This window comes from Dromaius novaehollandiae, chromosome 12 (genome assembly GCF_036370855.1).
Source record: "Dromaius novaehollandiae isolate bDroNov1 chromosome 12, bDroNov1.hap1, whole genome shotgun sequence".
Classification (NCBI taxonomy): Eukaryota; Metazoa; Chordata; class Aves; order Casuariiformes; family Dromaiidae; genus Dromaius; species Dromaius novaehollandiae.
This window is the reverse complement of record NC_088109.1, coordinates 8442300-8464213: the sequence shown is the minus strand read 5'-3', so window position 1 is coordinate 8464213 and position 21914 is coordinate 8442300. Positions and strand designations below refer to the sequence as shown.

The window sequence follows — 21914 nt, the reverse complement described above, 5'->3', positions numbered from 1 at the left end:
AACAGATTCACTGAAAAACCAAGTTCTGTTCTCATTTACCCTGCTATGTATCTGCTGTATCTGCATGATATATGTACACCAGCTAAGAGGACAGAATTCAACCCTCAATTTAAGAGCCATTAAAACATGTCTTATTTTACAGATGTGACACTAATATGTTGCACTTACATACATACACATACCACACACAAACACTCTTTCACATACCTGGAAAAAACTCCAGCCAGAAGTGAAATGCTACCTGTTACTCCTTCCTACCTCCAAACGCTAAGACATGCCATAACCACTACTAACATTAATCATTTAACATTAAAACAGCCTTAATTTGCCACCCACACAGAGAAGCTGCAGATTAAACAGAAGTGTATAACAAAAAACAAAACACAGACAGAAAAGAAATCAATAGTATTTAATTGGAAAAAAATGGCTCTATGAAGTCCTCCACCCAAGAGGGGGACTGGCAGTGGCACCCTGCCCGGCGCGACGGGGATCTCGGGGACAAGCATTTTTCTCGTAACATGCAACTCGTTACACGCGCAGCGCCGTTCACGGCAGCTATGCTCACACATTCAACGCAGATGCATTTCGCCTTAAACCAGAAGGCTATTATATACCAGCGTGTGCCAAAAACAGTTAATGAAACAGGTAAACGACTCCTACTCTCTTCTAGTGATAAGAATTAGCATCTAGAGCCTAAGCTATTTAAGTCCCTGACGGTGTAATCTAAGGCTATAAGTTAAGTGCATGGAATTATTATAGTGTCTTTGCGAAGCTCCCACATTCCTATAATAAAATCCCCAGGAGCACAAGGCTTCCCCAGCCGCCGCTGTTCCCAGGACAATGCAGATATTTTTCCATCACATCGGAGCCTTGGCCGTGGGGGCAGGGCAAGGCGGCGAGGAGGGGGAAACGCAACCCGAGAAGTGGTAAGTGTGTCAAAATCCAAATTACTCGGAGATATTTTGCAGCACAATCATCCTTTATGCTCGCGTAGCTCGGCTCATATGGCTCACATTCAGCCTGTCACACTGAATCACTGCTACTTCTTGACTTACATTAACAAAAACAAACCTCACTTTTGCTTCAGCATGTGAGGTAAAACGCTCTCTGCGTTCACAGTCAAGAGGCCAGAGGCAGCATTGGAAATAATTGTTTTTGCAAGAAGCCCACTTCTGAGGGACGGCAAAACAGCCCGCGAAGACCCGAATAAGAACACAAACACATTTGTTTTGCTTATGGAGTATTTTGCAGAAAACCATACTGCAAAGAGCTTTGTCCAGGAGCAGAGCAGTCGCAGCTTCTGCAGCCCTAACTAACAAAGCAAATCCTCCCCTGTCTCCCTAAGCCTGTAAACTGCATCAAATGGAAGATGTTTAGCACGAGCTTCAGATTTTGATTAACGGTTAGCAAGTAAGTCTGGAAGAGAAAGCGCCAAATCAAAGGGTAACCACGGCAAGATACAATCTTTGCAACCAGCAGAACACAGATATAAAGCAAAACCAGCACTCAGACAAAGTTATTTTACACTTCTCACAACAAACTCTCAACAGCCGCCCCGCGAGGAAGGATTTCTGCTGACCTGCCGCCGCGCAGCCCTGCCGGTGCCGTTTATTTTCCTATCACCTTTTGTTTCCAGGCACGTTAGCTGCGCTCCGCTCCAAGCGCCGCTCGCGCTCCCAAATTCCCTCTTCCAGCTCTATCCGAGGAACTGCCCAGATTTGTAGTGTAATCTGAGCAGGGAAGTACCATGCGCCTATGATACGGTTAATTCGCTTTTTACCCCCCGCGACGCCTCAGGAAGCGGCCCGGCGTTGCACGGCGGCGCTCGCCCCCCGGCCCGGCCCAGGTAGGGCCGCGGCAGCGCCGGGCGCCCCACGCGCCTTCCCACCTCCCCGGCCCGGCCGCGGGCCCCGTCCCCACAGCTCCCGGGGGTCCGGCGCGGAGGGGGACGCGGTGCCCACCGTGGCGCAGCCCGGCCCTCCTCGCCGCAGCGGCGCCCTGGCCGGGCACGGGCACCACCAGGACGGGGCCCGCGGCCCTGGGCGCCGTCACGGCTCGGCCCACCGAGGCTCGGCCCATGGACGCTGGGCCCACGGACACGCGCTCGGCTCGCAGCGGCTCAGCCCACAGACCCTCGGCCAGCCGAGGCTCGGTCCACGGACACTCGGCTCGCGGACGCTCGCTTGGCCCACGGCGGCTCGGCCCATGGACACTCGGCCCACAGCGGCTTGGCCCACCACTTGGTCCCAAGCACCACACGCCCAAACTCGGGCAATCAGCAGACGGGCACCGATTCGGTGCAGGTTTTTGCTGAAGGCTGAGGTCCTGGAAAGGGTGAAGTGCAACCTGTCAACGGCTGCGTTATTCCCCTGCTCTCTTGAAAGCAGGTGCCGTGTAATCCCGCCGTCAATGCGGTCAGTGTTTCATACGCTCCTAAATCACGTTACACGGGGAAGGCGGAGACGCGTCCAACCCCACTTGGCAGGGGTTTCCCAAGGGAACGGGAGTTTGCTATTCACCCTCTCAGCCACGTGTAGACAGACGGGGGGAGCAGCTATGTCTCATTTTAAATAACTGAGGGAGAGCCACTAGAAGAAATGAGAGGGGAGCACCACCGGGGGATCCTGGAGAACAGAGGATCTGGAGGCACAAAGATGGCAGAAACGAGAAGAGCTTTGGGGTAACTTTAACTCGTGGCCAGAAGAAGGCAAAGCAGTTTCATTTAAGGAACCTGCTTTTTTTCTTTAAGTACTTGGCCTCATGAGTGGCAGCTGCAGTTAAGTTGTGCATGATTCCCAATGGTCCCACACGGCATCTCTGCAGTTGTCCACTCTTCAAACTCTAGACCTTTGGATAAACTAGACTATTCCACAGCAAAGGCCCCCATTCCGTCTTCCCAGTTGAATAATCAACTAAAATTTCTTGTTTGAAATCAGCATAAGTGTAAGGTAAGCCTGGAAATAATGTAATACATGAGATTATATTTAGAGGGGAAATGTACAGTCTTCCATGATGGATTCAAGATCTCAATCAGCTGGGAAATTTATCTTGCTCTGTTATAATGACTATTGCTCACAAAAAATAACAAGAGGGAAGTGGAATGATCTCAAAGGGCAGGAACCACGGCCAACAGATGCCTCTTGCTGGCAGCCTGCACGGGCGTTCGCAGCGAGCACCTCTGCCAGCTTGCTAGCGAGGCTAAAGGAGTGAGGTAAACACTTGTTTACTCAGAGGGAAACTGGAACTGCTAGGGGCTCTGACAAGCGTCAGACTTGGATGGCTGTCTCCCACCACGGTCTCCTCCAGAAGTCTCGGCTAGCCAAGGGCGCCTGCGCGGGGGCCACCACCACCACCCTGCTGCTATTTCTGGTGCCCCTTGGCTGCAGGCCAGCACGAGCACTGCCGACAGCCCGTCCCCCTGAGCCCATCACCTCTCCTCAGGCCTGCCTGCTGCGAGAGGGCTCGGGAGCCCTGGCCAGGCGCCCGCCCAAGGGACGGCAGCTCCCGCTGGGCTGCCCAGGAGGGAGAGGCAGCAGCTCCCACCGGCGAGCCTGGACACCCGCAGCCTGCAAGCGCAGCTGGGCAGCGACCGTCCCTCTTGCTGTTCAGCTCCTATCTTTTCCGGACTCCAAACAAATCCATGAAAGCTTAATTTTGATTCTATACACCAGGATAAGAGTAACATATACAAACACATCTTAGTACAGTACCCAGAAAACAAGGAATGACATTTTTAAAAGAATCTATAATCTTGTTTTTTTGAAGTATTTCTTCAGTGGGAATTGTGCTGGAGCAAAGAATGCAAAACTCAGAAGCTTCCAAGAGGGGGTCATGTGAAATTACTCTATTTCAAGATTTTTCCAAATCACTAACATTTTGATTCTGAATACATTTGTAAAAATCTGCCAACAAACAACTTTTCATCATCGAAACAGGCATTTTTTGCACAGTTTGTAACTGTCCTTCTTTGTCACAGGTTTAAAAAAAGATTTTGTAGAGAATTTATGCCATTTATGTAGAAACTTCAGCAATCCACAATGACATAGCAGATTTTTTTGGAAAAAAAAAGGAAACAAAACAAAAAGAACAAAGAACGTCCTTTGTTTCAGACAAAGAATTTCAGGAGAAACCACAAAATGTTCAAGCAAAACATTAAACATTTGATTTTCCACCCATTTTGCCAGCAGTGTAAGTTTTCCCATAGTTCTAATATCAGTGTCACTAGCAAGGGGAGGGGAGGTAGGTCAGATGGGCCGCAATCACTCCGCAACTTCAAATCTGTGGTAATTAAAGGAAGATAAAAACAGGATGCGATTTTCTGAAAGCATTCTCCTTTAACTTAGTTTTTCTTTTAATGAGGAAACAAGACCTTTATACTTAATTTAACCATCAGGAAAAATGCCATAGAAAAACAACTAGAAAAAATTACTAGTGTTATTACACAACATCCTGGGCTCTAATCCTGCCCAAGCGCTCACTTGCAAACACCTAACCCTGCACACAACCCTAGCGACCAGTATGAAGGTCAACATACTTCGCGCTTTGAAGGCTGGAGCCCAGGCATGAGGACATTACTGAAGGCAGATTTTATTTAGTCTCTTTAAACAAATTTTAGAAAACCAGATTTAAAAAGAAATGGAAATATTTCATTTTAAACCCATTGGAGCTATTTCATTTAAAACAACACATGCTTGCCTGACATGCCTTCCAGCCTCTTTTAGTGGGGTTTTTTTTTGTTTTTGTTTTCCCCAGTGTAAAGAGATGTCACAACCGTGGCAGCACCTGACACTTCAGTTCCGCATTAGGGAATCACTGCATCCAGCACTGTACAAGCACAGAAACAAAAAATTTCTAGCCTCAAAGATAAGCAACCAAGAACTAAAGCAATGTGACCAGGAACTATAGTTAAGTATGGGAAACTGTCTAGTCCAGATTATGCTTCAGCTTTATGATAAATAGCATAAAGTGCTAATTTAGTCTTTTGCCCTTTACAGCAGGAGAGATTTTAATATACACAAAATATATCAGTGAACTTCCTTTTTGCTTACTAGCATCTTAGTTGGTTTTTATTTAAATACAGGAACAAAAGTGATGCTCTCAAGTTAACCAGTTTGCCCAGATTCAAGAGACACACCATTACGTGACCCAGCTGTCCTAGATATTCAGACACTTGCAACACCCCAGGGTATACTCTACTGTGTCAACACTTCAAGAAAAATGCAAATACCTTAAAACAGAAAGAGAAGAGAGATTGCTTATCACGTGCTCTTGCTAATAATGCCTGCAGCTCACAAAAGCCCACGAGCGATCCCACCACTCTGCACAGGGCACGTCCCGGCCCCAGCAAGCAGCCACGCCAGGAACCAGCAGCACATCGGAAAGCAGGTTACATTTTTGGTTTTGCCCCCCATCTTTAGCGGCAAGCTATCATGTTTCATAGCATACTGCAGTTCCCCTCACTGAGGGGATCCATTTACACTATTTGTCAGTTCAGGCCTGAGAGGTAATCCCCCAAATCAATTTGCTCTCTACGGTATCAGATTATACCCTCTCCAAACTGCTGTCCAAGTTTTACACATTAATCACACCCACTCCTGAAAAGATCATTAGATGGTATATTATATTGATTATATGACAGAGCCTCATATATGAGGCAGATCAGTTCGGAAGTGGAAAACATCACCTGCTCACCGAATACAAGCATCCCAGCCACAAAAGCTGATTAAGGAAAAAATAAGCCTCAACAGCCCTGGTAGAGCCTCTGAGCAAGTCTCAGCAGCTCAGCCAGAGAGATGCTGTCCTTTGCCGACTGGCTTCGTTAAGTCATTAGGGAGGCCATGGCGAGGTGCCCTGCCCCCAGCCCAGCTGTGCGGGAAGGAGCCCTCCAGCTGCGCGTCCTTAACCAGCCCCACTAACTCACCTCAGCAAGGAGAGAGACAAAACCCACAGCCAGCAGGATTGCCTCAATCGTTCAATTAGTGGCTTGAGATAATCCACTTGATTTTGCCTAAAGCAAATTAGGAAGCGCTCAGGCGAACGATGCAGCCGGCAGCTCGGAGGGCTGCTACCTCCTGCCCGGGGCAGTGACGGCAACGGGAGGCTGTGAACTGGCACAGCACCTTCCGGAGGGGAAGGTCCAGCCGGGGTCGGAGGGCACTGATATCGCCCCCCCGTCCCAGCATCAAGGGCGTTCACAGAGCTCGAGCCAGGCCCAGCAGCCCTGCCTAGCAGAGTCGCTAGCATCTTCTCTGCCAACTGCATTAAAAGCCAGCAATACGTTCTGCAAAGGACAGCTATATTAGAAATAAAACAAAACTGGGCTTTGGAGTCAAAGTTAAAATCTGGCAGCCTGCTCCCATGCAAAATCCATCATGAGTGATACATTCATGGAGGACAGCTGGAACAAATCCATGACATTTAATGACATGCTAAAAGCAAATCTTGTACAAACAACTTCAAATCATTTGAAATACTAGTGTGAGTGGATGAAACATTGCAGTGCTCACATGTTACCGTAATTAATCATTTCTAAGCAGTTGTTTTTAATTCCTAAAAAAATCATAATTTGCAAAAATGAATATTTTTTTTCCATTCCAGCCATATATTTAAAGGTTTCAAGCTACACAGCACTGCAGAGTTTTACATGTATTGTGTCTCCCTCATACCTAAAGCATTTATGATGCCAGCAGAACAATGCTTTTTCAGCTACCATCTTTTCTTTACATGTAACCTGGCCTCCAAAGTCCAGCACACAGTATGGAAAAGCAAAAGTTCTAGAAGTTGCTTCTATAAAACATTTTGAACGGGTTTGTCACAGAAACACGAGCTCCAAATTGCAGTTTAATTTAAATGGGAATTCAGATCTCATAGGCAGCCTTTCAATCTCTGTCTATGCACTCACATCCAGTTTCTTCCTAAATGGCTGACAAATACTCAGGTAACTGCACAGGCCTGTCCTTCGCGGGCAAAATAGTGACTTAAACACTAACTTGTTCAGTGTGAACCACACAGACACCTTTAAGGAGTTCACCCGGCCCCCATCCTTATGGCTGCCACAGCGCCCTGGTGACCTGCAAAATTTCGCAGAAAAAACTGTTAATGGGATCTGAGCTAAGAAAGGGGGGATAGGTGCCAAACTGGAATGATTTAGGACAGCACTAACATGAGTGTAAGGGGCACATCTTAAGCTGATTCTGTCTGACAAATGTGGTTAAACTGATACTGGACAAATGGCTCAGCTGCCCTTGAGGGAAAGCCTAGAGGGGACACAGCAATCTTTGCTGGGTCTGGCGAGAGCAGAAGTTGGCCGAGGACCAGCAGCTGGCTGGTAGTCCCCCCGCACATCTGGCAGGAGGGACAGAGAGAACATTCACTGCCTTACTGCAGAGTCAGCTAATTTAAGTCAAAAACAAAGGTGGTTTGAGCTAACCTGGCTGACTTTACAGTGAGGTGGATTAGGAATACCCGTAAGACTGCTTCTGCCAGCACTGTCGGGGAGATCACCTTTGCTGCTCATATTTTCTACTTCCAAAAAAAATCATGTATCCATGCCTCAGGAATTACTTTCACTCTCTCCCTCCATCACAAATCTAGACAAAACCAGGTTAAGACCCTTCTTTGACCAGCCATGTACAGGTGTAAGGAGTTGCTAGTTACTAAAAGTTTTGCTGATTCAGGAAAAAGACAACTCCTTGTCTCCAGCATGTGTTCCCTGAATAGTGTCAACCAGAGTAAAAACCGTAACTGAACTAGAAGAAGATCAAAGAAAAAAGAAATCCCAGCAAAACAGACAGGAAGGAGGCCTCTGAAGCGAGAAGAGACAATTTTTACATCTTCTCTTTGCAAAAAGGAGCGTGCGACTCGTACTTCTTCACCACGCCTTCCCTCCGAGGTCCCCGTAGCACAGACCTCCTCCTGACGGAGCAGCCCGATGCCGCGTCGGGGTTCGACACGCAGCTGTTGCACCGTGGGACCGCCCCGCGCAGAAGCACTTCTCACGCTCTCATCTCCACCCACATCTCTCCAGTACCAGATTCCTGGCACCAGTCAGGACAGCTGAGCGCTCATTGCCTGCCTTCATTCATAAAAAAGCAGACCACACTGATGAAAGCCACAGGCTCTAGCACACCCAGCAATACATGTCAGTGACATCTCTCAGTCGAACATTTAATTCCATAATCGCCTCTACTTGGGGAGGCCCGGAGGTCACATCTGGACCAGGAGGTCAGTGAGAGTTGCATGCATGCATGGATCAGTGACAGCACTTAAACTTCTCTCTGATTTTGGATTCAATCCACAGAGTTCATTAGCAAGCAAGTCAGACAGTAATGTATGACTTTCCTATAGCAGACCAGGAGATTTAATTAGCACAGCTTAATTTTGGTGAATAATATATTAGGTTTGTAACACACAAGAATGAAAAGGTAACTCAAAGGGTCTGATCTTGCTCTTATCATCTCCTGCAGAGGAAGGAGCAGATCCAGGCCACAGCAGTGCACTGCAATTCCTTCACAACCTGAATGGGCCGTATCTTTCTTTCACTAATTTGATTTCTTACAAAAACACTACAACACCATAAGCAGGAGAAAACAAACCATTCTTTAGAAAGCCTCCTTCAGAAGTCTCCCTCTTTGAGCTCCTGATCTATATGAACATGGAATTAGAAAGGACCTCCTCGGATATTAAAACCAGGCCCCTGTTATTAAAGGCAACCATGTCACATCCAGAAAAAAAAAAAAAAAAAAAGTTAATATTATGCCAATAGGCTGGCAGGAAATCCAAATTTCCGCTAATGCAGGAGAATGAGGGGAAGAGTAAAACAAAAGTGAATGCATGAGACCATATCACTATATCAGGGTCTCATGCGAAACACATGGATTGTCGGTACCTCTAAGAGGAGATAAGAGTTAGAATAAATAAGAGTCAAGGTTCTTTCTGCCACTGGGGATCTGCTTACAGCTTAAAGAAGAAACACCTCCATACAGCTCAGCCCCGGGGGAAGGAGGAAGGGGGGCTCTCAGGAGCAGGGGGTGCCAGACCACCGAAGACAGTGGCCACCTCCAAAGGAGACGGGGCATCCCCTGAGGACAGCAGCCACTAACTCACTGAGGAAGCAAGCAGACCCCGCATGGCAGGGGCTTCAGCTAGCAGCACTCTGGTTTCTTCAGGGCATGGTGCTCAAAAGCCAGAAGGCAGCTGTAAGAAAGCATGCGCTCACAGTAAGTCCTTCAACAACCACTGAACTCTCTGGATAATCTAGGAGATACTTCTGGCTTTGCCAGAAGAAGTTAAATCCCAGCTCTTACTCATACACCAGGGGAAGAAACTCCAAGGCGTGGGAAAATTCCTCAAAAGCAGTTTGACAGAGAAGACCAGCATTTTAAACATCTGTCACCTCCCAGTGTAAAGGAAAGATGGCAGCCATGGGAGGGCAAGGCTGGCCGTAGGCTTTGCTCGGTTAACACAGGATGTAAAACCTAGGGGTGCAAGGACAGCCAGGAGGGACACCCAAGCTACGCTCCATACCCAAAACCTGCCAAAGCGACTTTTACCACTGAGGGCAGATACCAGATACTACAGCAATAAGAGCCATAGGAGTCTTTAGAGATATAAGAAAAAAAGGTCCAAAAAGCATGAATTTTGATGTGGAAAAGGTCTTTCACCTTTGCAAGCCTCCTTCAGGAGGAAATCAAAAGAGAAAGCAGGCTAGAGCCTGGAGCTGGGATGTAACTACTCTCCACTCCCACAAAGCCAGAGGAATGGACCCCCACGGAGCACAGACGCCCTGGCTGCATGGACGTGTCCCAGCTCCGTCCCTCCGGTCATCGAGGAACTGTCCAGCAAAACACAAAAACTCAGAAAAGTGTAACAGCAGGACTAAATGCCAACCAGAGTGACAGCGGGTGAGAAGAGGTGATCTCCTCGCTGCATTGCTGCTTCACAGCGATCTACCTCCAGAACCAGAAGCCAGCAGAGGATGTCTGGCGGGCTTCATCTTGCCCACAGGCAGGAGAGAAGCTACCTTCATGAGCACTCCAGTGCAGACTCCTGCATGGTCACAGGCCTTTTCCAGTGTATCCATTGGACATGACAGACACAGTCTTCCCTCAGCTACACTCACCCAACCACCCTTCTGGTCCATGGGTTACTAGTCCTCCACTGCTGCACACGTGGGCAGGACAGAAGGTGCTGATGGTGCTGGAACATCACCCCCGGTGCCATCAGACACGGTGGGACAGGCTGCCCATCACTGACCCCAGAAAAGTTACCACGCCACACACAAAATAGAACAGGAGAGTGCTTTTTCCAACTTCAAGTGGATCAGACCAATCTGACTTAGAAGAAGTCCATGATGTAACACGACCACCTAATGCAGCTGAGAGAAGGTGTTAAAGTGAACGGAGGGGTGGAGGGATGGATAGGTAACAGTGGGGGAACTCTCCAACCATGGAAAGTGATTTGAGTTAAAAGAAAAGCATTTTTCCTACCACTTAAATATACCACAAGGCTCACGTTTACCTGTTCTTTATCCCGGTGTACTTTGCAAGGCTTTCTACTGCAGTGGTCCCAGTCCTACAGGGCCACAAAAGTGGAATCACTGAGGAGGTACCAGGACGCGGGAGGGACCGCAGGCCCCAGCAGCTTTGCCATCAGGTTCTGGTCTTTACTGGAGCAGGTAAAGCTCCAGTCACCACAAGGAATTTAGCAAATCCTGGTTGGAACCTTTGTCCGTGAGACAGAGTATATGGATACAGTTAAAAAAATATGACTGTGGAAGGATAAGGCAGCACTGGAAAAGTTTTGCCAACACAGTAATGTCAATTAAGGGTGTGATTTTTGGATGATATTTTTATGCCAACAGCAGCCCTATTAATGCTGGTGTAGCTGTGTCTTCAAAGTGATTTTGCAGGTCCAAATGATTCCATTTGGGAAAAGAAGCAGTTAAAAAAAGAGCTTTTTTGGCCTCTGTAGGTCCCATTCTGCCATTAGGGAAAAATCTTTCTTATTAAAAATATTTTCATCCGTCCAATAATAAGGATGTTTTATGTCTATAAAGCTGTATGTTTCTCAGGTAATTTTATACCCATTGACTGTATACCATGAACTATAGTAATTTAATTTTTTCCTTTTGTTAAATCACGCTCTAACCAAGTTAATAGTAAACCAGCGCCTAACTGAACATGAACTGTGCCCATCGCCTCCCTCTGCCACAGAGAGGCCAAAGCTGCTCCAGCAGGAGCACTCCCCTCAGCAGGAGCAGGAAGGCAGAGGGCTTGGGGGCGGCTGATCCTCTCAGAAGCCATGGCGGAGGGACGCCCTCCAGCACCCGGCTCATCCCCCCGCGCCGGGTGCGAACCGAAGAAACCCAGCGCTAACGCAGCTCCGTGGCAGTAACGTCTTTTCCCTCTGCGCTGACGGTCAGAGAAAAGCCCACGCGGGCCGTGGCGCCAGCAGGCTCCAAGCGCCTTCCAGCAGGGGATGGAGACCACGCGCCCGCCGCTGCCCCTTGGCCCGGGGGCCCGGGGGCCGCTCGGCGCTGGACGGGACGGGCAGGCTCCAGCACAGGCCTTTGAGTGACAGGAGGAAGAGATAAGGCGAGGGGAGAGGCGGGGGCAGAGACCAGGCTGGCTCTAGCTCAAGCCCTGAACACGCTGTGCGCGGCTCTGCTGCTCCGCGCCCGTTCCCCCGGCTCATCCCACCGCGGCCGCACGGTCCGGCTGTGCGCGGGAGCAGCCGGGCGCTCGCACCAGGAACGCGCGCCCACGGCCAAAAGCAGGCGGCAAACGCTTTTCTGAGTTATCCCACGTATTTTTTCCTCTCTCACCCCCCCCCCTCGGTTTTGGTTAAGCTCACACGAGGCGAGCAGCTCCGCGCAGTTGGAGAACACACCTAGGGAGCAATGTGGCCATACTTCCCCCGCCTCCAAATGACATTTCATTCAGGAGCATCCCCCCCGCCCCGAACCGCGGGCTGCTCTCGCCTCCACCCAGGGAGTTGTTTTCAAGAAAGCAACAGTTCTGAAACATCGACAGCAACTTTTCTTCTTTGACAATTTGCCACTTTCAGAGAGAGAGAGAGAAAATTAAAAAAAACCCCAAGATTAAGGAAATATTTGCATATTTGTCCCGGTAGCCAGGAAACGGCTTTGGATCGCCTCCCCCGCGCCGCGGGGCTGGAGCCCGCCCCGGCCCCGGCCCCGGCCCCGGCCCCGGCCCCGGCCCCGGCCCCGGCCCCGGCCCCGGCCCCGCCGCGGGGGCCGCGCAGGGGGCTCCGCGCCCGCGCCGCGCCGCCTCCTTACCGCCGCGCTCCGCCGCTCCGCTCCGCGCCGCTCCGCGGGGCCGGGGCAGCGGCCCCCCGGGAGCCGGAGGGAGGGGCCGGAAAGCCGCGGCGGGGCTGCCCGGCCCGGCACCGGGGCTGCTGCCCGCCCCCGCGCGCCGCCCGCCCCGGCCCGCGCCGCGCAGCGCAGCGCAGCGCCCGGCGGGGAGCGGAGCCGGGGCGCGGGGGGGCCCCGCGCGCCGGTGGCCGCGGCTGTTCCGCGGCGGCTGTTCCGCAGCGGCCCCGCGGAGGGGAGGGCGGCAGCCCCCGCCCGGGGGCGCGGAGACGGGCGGGAGGGAGGCGAGGCGCGCACCGCGGGGGGCCGGGCACCGCGCAGCCCTGCGCGCCGGGGTTGGGCCCGCTCGGCCCGTCGCAGTCGGCTTTGAAGTGGCGCCGAGGAGTGCTTTTAATTTTCCTCCTGTCGCACTGCTGCTCGCGGAGGTCTGAGCTGCCCCACACCTACCTCGCTGTGACCGGCCGCAGCAGCGGCTGCTGCTGTTGATCCTAATCTTTACATCAAGACGGTCCGGTTGTCATATTTGTACAGCAATAGAGACTGCTTATAGACACCCATCCTGGTATAAATTAGAGACAAGTCCTCGGGAAGAGCAAAGTCGCTGCAGCACTATGTCATTGAGAAAACATCCCTGCGAGGGTCTTAGGAGCAACCCGGGTCCTTCTCCCTTCGCGAGGCAGCAGAAACACGCTCGGGAGCAGAGGGAGCTCGGCCCGCTGCCCCGGCTCCTTGGGGGACGCCGGCTCCCCTCCGGCCGGGCCACGGCGGCTCGCTGCAGGCACGCGGCCCCGCTCCGTGCTTCTGCCTGCCCGGCACAAGCCGCTTCCGCCCTCCGCCGCAGTGCGCAGCGCCAGCCCTCGTGCCGCGGCCGCCCGGGCCCCGCTGCTCGCCTCTGCTCGAGGCCCACCAAGGGGGTCCGCAGAGGGCAGCGCGAGTCGCTCAGGTGGGCGCAGGAGGGGCCGGAGACCCTCGGTGCCCAGCGCTGCCGCCCAGGCTGGCGGCTCGGCCCTGGGCTGGCGGAGGGCAGGCAGCGGCTCTGCCCCATCGCCTGCCTGCGGCGCGGGCGACGTGCGACGTGGGCAGCACGACGGCCGCTTTGCCCAGCGCAGAGACCAAGGGACGGAGCAGCAGCTGCCGCCGGGTGGGAGCTGGCGGCTGCCGGCAGCGTGCCCTTCCGCACAGTTCCCGGCAGCGTGCCCTTCCGCACAGTTCCCGGCAGCGTGCCCTTCCTCCCGTCGCTGCTGCCCGGGAGTGGCCCCTCGTCGCCCTCTCCTCCCGGTAGCAGAAGTGGCTCAGCCCAGTCTTGGAGCTGGTAAAGACGTAGCGTTACCTAGAAGTCTGAGCGAGCGGGCTGCCTCGGGCCCTCCGCAGCTCCCGTTCACAGGCACAGTTGAAATCTGCACAGACCAAATGTGTGTACAATTATGGAAAAGTAGCAGCGTAAGAATTTCCATTTCTGAATAATGTGGTATCCTGTCTCTGACACGGGCCAAAGCTCGGGAAAGTGGAACTGTCTCCTTGTGCAACGCTGCAGCGTGCGTGGGGACGGGACTCGCTGCTGGTCGCTGCTGGACACCCTCGGGACTAGAGCAACTGCACAAAATCTTCGTGTAACTTTAACCAGAAAGAAAAATGCTATTTACTTCATGAGGAAACAATCAACCCTCCAAAAATGATCTTACACAGTCTTGAATTTCCTCAGAAGGAGAAAGGAAAGCTTAGAAAGAATGGGGAAATTACTGGCTGGAGGAGTCAAATTCCTCTCTACCTCAGCAAAGATGTGACCTGAGCACTGCTGCTCCGAGGGAGGCATTAGTGGTCTCCTTCGCTCATCTGGTCGCGGCAGGACTGCCACGTGCCGTCACCCAGCTCCACGGGGAGCAGATGGGCAGCAGCAGTGCCCGGCGGTAGCGCTTCCTCTGGGCTTCGCCCACGACGCTGTGGCTGAGCTGGGAAGGAGCCACGTCTGCTGACTCCGAGCCTGAGGCTGAGTCACCCTGGCTTGGGCAGAGCAGGAGCATCCACCGGAGCCGACCCGTGACCCTGGTAAATCTAAAGCAGGAATCACAGCGGACTCCTGAAGTGACTCTAGCAGTAGAGTTGTTAAAGCCATGATGGCAAAGATTGAAGGTAATGTCTTTCATCAGGCCAATTGATGGGAAAATACTTAACAAGCTTTTAGGCACCCAAATCCTTCCTCAGGTCTAAAGGGGGTGCAGGCTGCATCTGCCATTGTTAGATTTTTTGTATCCCTGAAATACTCTCTGATTGTTATCACCATTTTTGCTCCATCAGCAGCCAACACAGGCAAAGGCCTACAGCTGGAGATCCTGACACCACGACCCATTGAAGACAGAAGTTAAAATGTCCTTTTCACCACTCCTACAATAGCATTCCCAATGCCCTTCCCATACCCTGAGCTGAATCCATAGCGACGGGTGATTTTAGGAGGAAACGTGGTGTTTGTGGGTGCCCCTGCAGCAGGCGGGTGCTGGGCAGCGGGTGTGCAGGGTGTCAGTCTCGGGTCCTGCAGGACACGGGTAAGGACGGACCTGAAGAAGAGCAACATCGCTGTCAGGGCGTATAACCATGGTGCCGGTTATACGGGGCCAGACTCTTCCTCGCTCTGCCAGTCGTCTCCTGACATACCACTGGGTCACATCATTTCATCCGTGTATATATATCAGTGTAAAACAGCAGTAATAGATAAATCGCAGCTTCAGAGGACCTTGCTGTAAGGCATCTAAACTCTCAGCGTAGCAGAGCAGATGTTTGTCATGAAAATGCCAGCTCAGCTCTACCACACAACACTATGACAATATTAACCTGGATAAACCATGGAAGTCTTAAGCCTGCATTGAAAGATGGAGTCCTAGGCTGGTGGCCTTTCCTCAGGCAGTGCTTTCCTGCACTTCTGCCTGAGTGAAAATTTGGCTCAGAAAGCGGGGGAGGGAGGTTGACATGATAAGAACACTTAAAATATTTTGCTTTGACTTCAAGTGACATTGAAGAACTAATACAGAAGTTTATAAGTGAAGCTAAAAGGAAATAGCCATCATTTCTGAATGAAATAAACTGACAAGGAAACATCTTTTGAGGACGGAAAGGGTAAGGCAGGCCGTGTGAATCTGCGCAGAATAAAGAATGGTCCTGCTCATTGGTGGGATTAGCACGTACTCACGCAGGGACCAGTTTTGGAAAGCAAAACTAACTCTTGGGAAGTCTGACTTAAGGAAAAACGTTCTTCTGGACTTTCACTAAGCCTTTTTTTTGCATCTCCAACACTCCTGAAACTCTGAGCTCTCCGTCGGGCACCGAAGCCCACTGGGTCTGGGCGCAGAGCACCCTCCCCCCTCGCAGGCAGCAGGGAAAACTGACCCTGAAGCTCCTGCCATGGAGGGCACTTCTGAAGGTATTAAGGGCTGTTTTGATGGGTTGAGAGCGAGGTTTGGGCTAAACGTTGGGAGGACAACAGGGATCACCCCTAGCCCTCGCCCTAATTTCCCCTCCCAGCAAGGGGCTGCCCTCGGCCAAGGGCGGAGGGGCGCGCGTGCAGCCGTCGCTCCTCCCAAGGGACAGGCAGTAAATCAGGACACACAGAAAGGCCTCTCTACATGGCAGAGTTCAGTCTAGAGAACTTTGAGCAACTGGAGCTTTTCCAAGCAAAAGCCCAAGAGAAGAGGAACAAAATCAGGGGAGAGGAGATGTGATATTTTAGAATCCCTGAGATTACGCCAAAAAAGTCTTTAGCGTTTCCTAAGCACTGATTTCCTAATTGCACACCAGTGGGAACTGCAGCACCAGTGTCCTCCACCCCTTTTTTCTGACCCCTGTACGTTGTAGGAACTATTTTGCCATGTCTCTTCCATGACTGTCTTTTCCACATGGCTATAGCACTCCCACTTTAAAGTAGCGCTGGTCTTGCTGAATAACCCCCGAGCAGAGCCGAACAACTGTCAAGTGTGGGCAGAAGCAGACTGAAATATTTTCTCACATGTCCTCATCCAGCCACGGTTTTGTGGAATGTGGGAAGATGTCACAAAGCAACAGAAAACAACGCCTGCTTGGCCAAGGGGAGGCTGTTCAGCAGCCTGCCTTTTATTGCAGTCCGGAGTTGGGAAACAAAAGAAATGTATAGCTCACATCGCAGTAAAAGTTATTAGCAGATGTGGCTACTTTGAAATACCAGAGAGTCGATATTCTGGTGCATTTCAAACAAGAGAAAAATTGCACGATTCAGACCAGCCTAATCCAAACAAATCAATTATAATATTCGTCTGCTCTGAACATGCCAGTGGTGAAAAGCTCGTACTGCTCTGGAGACTGCTGATAGCCAGGGCTCGCAGAGACTGCCCTGACCAGCATGGTTGACCTCTAACAAGTGGGAAGGTAAAGAAACAGCTTACAAGAGCGTGTTCCTGCTCTGCTGGATGAATGCAGTGTGGGAGCTACCTGCTCGGACAGCTTAGGAGGAAAACAGCATCGCCCGTTCTTTATCATCAGCCAGTTTTTCTGCAGGTGCTTGGCCAAAGTCACTGCTCTGTTACACCCATTCAGTGCCCTTGGAGGAAATCAGCTTGCACACGTGAAACAGAGTAAAGCAGAGTTCTCTGAGTGAGGAGCAAGCATGTCCTACAGTGACTGGCTGTTAATTTAATGCACTGACAAGGCGAGAGCAATTATAAGCAATATTTGATAAGCTGTTCTTTCAGTCTTGTATTTTACTGCAAGTATCTGGGAAATGTACTCAAAGCTAAGAACAAAGAGCTCTTCAAGACAAATAGCAGGAAAATGATCTTTATCTTGGTAACTGACTTGAAGCCATTCCTTGTTCCCAGGCTTTTCCGCACTCGGCAAGCGTGCAACCGGGAGCGTGGCTCTTGCAGCGGAGCGACCGCTCGCCCCGTTCGCGCCCTGCGGGGAAGGCGACTGCGGCGCAGCGTGCGAACCCCGCTGAAACCAGCACCGTGCTGCCCGCCAAGGCCTCTGCGCCGACGGCCCTCCCGACCGCCGACCCTCCTGGGCAGCGCCCCTGCCCCGCAGCCAAGCAGCCTGCGGCAACGAGCCCTGCTCCGAGGCTTGTGACCTTCGTTTTCATCCCGTGCAAGGAAACCCCACAGAAGCACAAGCCCAGACCCTCCGTTTGGGTGGACTTCTGATTAGGTGGTGGCAGCTTAACTCTGACATCGGCACCAAGATGCAGCCAGCATTGCATTTCCCCAGTCATCCATGGGCTGCCAGCCTATCCTGTTCCCTCCTCGCGAGCAGGGTCTTCTGTACCTGAAAACCTGGACAGTGAGGAAAGATGAGGATGTAATCTGAGCAACCAGCTCCTTTTTACTGTTTTCTTTTCTGGAAGGGTTTCAGTGTTGACCTTAGAAGTTTGCAGAAAACAGACGCAGCTTTATCTCTTTGGTGGTGGAGGAGCTGACTAACGCAGGCTGTTAAAATCCACTTTGGATTCGCTGCAGCAAATTACATGCAGGTTGTAACCAAAACAAAACTAATACTCAAGATAAGGCTGACCACTGACGTGCTTCATCGTGTGAAATTACCCGCCGAGTAATGCTTCGCATTAAGATTCTGGAACATGCTCTTAATTTAGGAAGGATAACAGCATCTGAAATGTCAGCAGAACATGGCAAATATTGAAGGTTGCCAGCTAGGGGACCCGCAGCCCACAGGCTCTTTCTGTGTGGGCTCTTTTCGTGTGGGCCTCTGCACCCACGTACAGCTCTGCTCGCGTCAGCAGAGCTCCCCGTGGGTGCAGAGCTCTGCCAGCAACGTGTGCCTTGCTGCGTAGAGCGATAGGGAGGACGCCAAAGAGCAGCCGGGGTGAAACCCAGGGTGGCTGCAGGTTGCAAGAAGAAAGTAAACGGAGGAGAAGTCTGGCAGTCAGACTTGTGAGCGTGGCTCAAATGCCATGGGCGGCTGCTGCACGCTCTGCATAGCTCTCCTTGTTAAGAGTCACTTTAGTGTTTGGAGTCTGGAGTCACCTTATGACCTTGTCCCGTACTGATGCATGGAACAGATTAATGCCACAAGACTGGTTTGCCTAGAGAGCACTTTCTGACAGGGCAAATAGGTGGCAGAGCCCCGAGGGATACAGAGCACAGGGGATATTTTGCACGCAATAGAGAGCGAGCAAGAAGCATTTCTGTGCAGAGAGCTGACAGCACACAAAGACGGAAAAATGAAAGGAAAGCTTTTTACTAGGTTGAGAAGTGAACAAGGAGGAAACTGCTGCGCAGACGTTCCCCTGCCAACTCCGGCTGCGAGGCCAGCGTGGCTGGCACGCCGCGCTGGGGCTGCAGGCATGGGCTTGCCGGCGGAGACGCTCCGCGACTCGGTGCCAAGCAGGAACTAAGCATAAGGCATCTTCCAAAGGGCACCGACTGAGCAACTGGCAGGCAGGAAAACCAGCCAAGGGACTGACAGCAAAGGAAAAACAGGCAGGAAAGGGCCCCTGTCTGGCAATGTTGGACCGCTGCCCCGCCGGGACCAGCTGGGACTTCAGCGCGGGGCAGGGATCCAAGAGCGCGTCCCGCGAGACTGGCGGCTGCAGCCCCGGAGAGCAGGGGCAGCGCGGCGAGCGGCGATGCCGGCCGTAGCTGCTGCTCACCCCGGCGCTCAGCAGCACCCCACCGCCGTGCTCGGCCGGGGAGGAGACGGCTGCAGAGCCACATGTGGCAGCAAGGATGAGATGGGAGCAGGCTGCATCCCCCCACCAAGGGGACGGGCATATCTGCAAGCTCTCCCTCAAGTTTGTGTGGGCTTTTTTTAATCCCTTGCACTTCTGGTGCAAGTAAGGACTTGCCAGGCTTTTAATTCTGAGGCCATTGCACCTTTGGCATTCCTTTACTGAGATACTTACTTTACCTATTTCCCAATGCCCGAATTTTATCTGCTCACCTTCTACTGCCAGCAGCTTTTCTCTTTATGCCAAAATTTGTTTCCAGCAGCGTGGTGGCTCATACTTCTATGGCTACCCTGAAATTAGTAGTTCCTACGTTTGCCTCCAAGATGAGCACGTGCCCATCTTCTGCCGCGATACGCTGCGCCCGAGGAGCTGGTGCGGCCGGGCTCCCCCCTCGGCCCCGCGCGCTGCCGCACTGCGGCCCCCGAACGCCCGGCGCACGCGTGCCGCCGTAGCGCCCAGCTCCGCAGGCTGCTCATGTTTCTGCTCTAGGACGATTTGGGGTTCTGCCACGGCCACAACACGGTTCCCTGTGTGCGTTTCACACGCGGCAGCCAATGCTGCATCTCCTCCTCTTCTTTTCTCTAAACCCGAAATGCTTTGCCAAGGTTTAATTCTGGGATTCCCAATACCCCCTTCCTGAGTATCTCCGTATAGATCCCAATCACAAGCTCCTGATCCCCTTCGCACACCTCATTAACTACCACAACCAGGAAGACTGTGTCTTCATCCCTGACAAAAGTCACGGCTTTCGGCGGGTATTCACTCACACGTCGCACGGCAAGCGAGGTGCCGCCCGCCCCAGGGCGCTGCGTGGCCGGGGCAGCGCCCGCTCCCGAGCCACCGGGAGACACGCGGCACTTCCAGACCGGCAGAGCCATAAACGAGGCCCCCTCGAGTTTTACCTCATCTCAGGTGCTCGCAAGCACAGAGTGAAACGCCGTGTGAGCCTCCTGCAGCTCCGCACCCTCCGGCAGGGTCTCAGGTCCCGGGGACGCCTTGCACCACCGCATCGCCCTGGCCGGGGCAGCTGCTTTACTTCGTCTGCCCCAGACCCAGGCGCAGCTCCGTCGACACACACCCGTCACACGCCGGAGTCTCCTGCGCCTGCGTCTTTGCTGGAGGCCCTGGGGCAACAGCACCCAGACAAACCAGCCGGGCCAGAGCAGAGCTCCTGGCTCCTGCCGGAGGGCCGGGGTCCGCCCCGGCACGGGGAGATGCTCTGCTCACGCGCGGCGGCGGTTCTGCGAGGCGCGGAGCGGTCCCCTCGACGGCTCGGCACAGCGCCCTTTCCCCCGGCGCTGGATCGCACCGGCTCATTTACGGGTGTGCGGCCGCCTCCAGGTTAACAGCCCGGGGCCTTTGGAGCCCGGGCGGCAGACGCAGGCTCGGCTCCGGGGCGGCAGGGTCTCGCCCGGGGCGGCTGTCCAAACCGCCGGGCCGGCAGCAGCGGGGGGCGAAGGGCAGCAGCGGGGCAGCGCCTGCGCCCCGGCTTTCCTTACCCTTCCCAGCAACATAAAACATCCCAGGCACACATCCCAGGCACAGATGGCTGCTTTCCCACGCTGCTGCAGTCTTTTGTGGCCGTCATCAGATTTTTTTATATAATTTTTGCTTGAACTAAATGCTACGTCAGCATGTGGCTGAGAAAGTTTATAGAAGCTATGGATGAGCTGGTTAGAGACATCGCTAGTGACCCGCTCAGTTAGGGAACCCACAGCATTCGCCGAGACCCTCCTGCCTTGTGCAAGCCGTGCCAGGGAGGTCGGTGGCTGCCACGGGGCGCTGGTGGATCCTCTTGCCTCTCCTGGGGCCAGGACAAGGCCTCATGCTCGAGGCTTTCCACAGCTGATACGACATGGAGCTAATGACTCGAATCAGCCCGGAGACCTGATGATTAAAGCTTGGAAAGCTGAAGGGCATGTGAGCAGGTTACTGCTGACTTTGGCTCACGATGGGTCTCTAAGAGCCACGTGAAAGCCACCCCCTGCAGCGGCAAAGCCACCCCCTCGCTGGCAGCCCGCACTCGCGGCTCTGAGCGCGACCATCTCCTGAGCCCTCGGAGACTGCTCAGCGAGGGCCTCCTGCACCAGCGTGCCTCCTTCACGCCAAAGCTTCTCAGTTCAGGGGTAAGAAGCAGCCCCAACATCACCTGCTCTGCAAACGTCAAACTCAACCGTTTCCTTTACTTTTTTCCAGCTTCGCTGAGACTGCGGCTCTGGAGCTGGACTGTTTAACAGGATCCCTTTTGAAGTGCACGCTCCTCCCTGAAGTTACGAACGCTGGTGCGTAGCGAAGTAAGCGATTGCAACTGCTCTGCGTCCTTGGTTAGCTCGTACTCAAAGGCCGAGCGTGCCGCAACACATGGCCACCTTGGCCACCCTCCTCCTGTTCCTGCAGCGGGGAGGAGATGACCCTGTGCAGCAGCGGCAACACCCCCTCCACAGCTGTCTCTGCTTTCCCTGCTGAAATTTGGCTGGGTGTTTTCTGTAGGACTCGGAGCACAGATGTAAACTGTTTAGGGATATCCCTGTTTCTTCTTAATAATGCCGGAGAGAATGAAAATGTGGCCCTTTAGTTTTACAGCCAACAGAAAAAGCAGAAACAAGGAACCGCAGCCCTGCTGTGCAGATCCGAACGGCCGCAGCCCGGTCCCCTTCCCGGCACGCTTGCTTTCGGGGGAGCCTTGCTCTGGAGCAGCTCGCGGGCGGCCGTGGCCCCCGCCGTAAGCCACGTGCCTGCACGGGAGGGAGCCGCGGGAAAAGCAACGGCCACGGAGGGAACTGTTTTGCCTTGTTTTTAAGATGCAGTCTGTAGGCTGGAAAGGGGATTACCAAGGTGCTGTGCTAGCAGCTCCTCAGAAAGGCCGCGTTTACCGTTCGTTAC

The 21914-nt window shown here is 52.8% G+C and overlaps 1 protein-coding gene across 4 annotated transcripts in view; it reads right to left on the bottom strand.

The window, feature by feature from the left end:
* FBLN2 (fibulin 2) overlaps window positions 1–12450 on the bottom strand; it is a 106500-nt gene extending 94050 nt beyond the window's left edge. The window contains exon 1 of one of the 4 annotated variants that reach the window (XM_064518869.1): window positions 12299–12450. The gene's annotated coding sequence lies outside the window, so the exon portion shown is untranslated. Of the gene's footprint in view, window positions 1–1579; window positions 1774–12298 lie in introns of those variants that run through there. The other 3 variants (XM_026099556.2, XM_026099555.2, XM_026099559.2) reach the window with 3 other exon arrangements.
* Between the last annotated feature and the right edge of the window lie 9464 nt (window positions 12451–21914).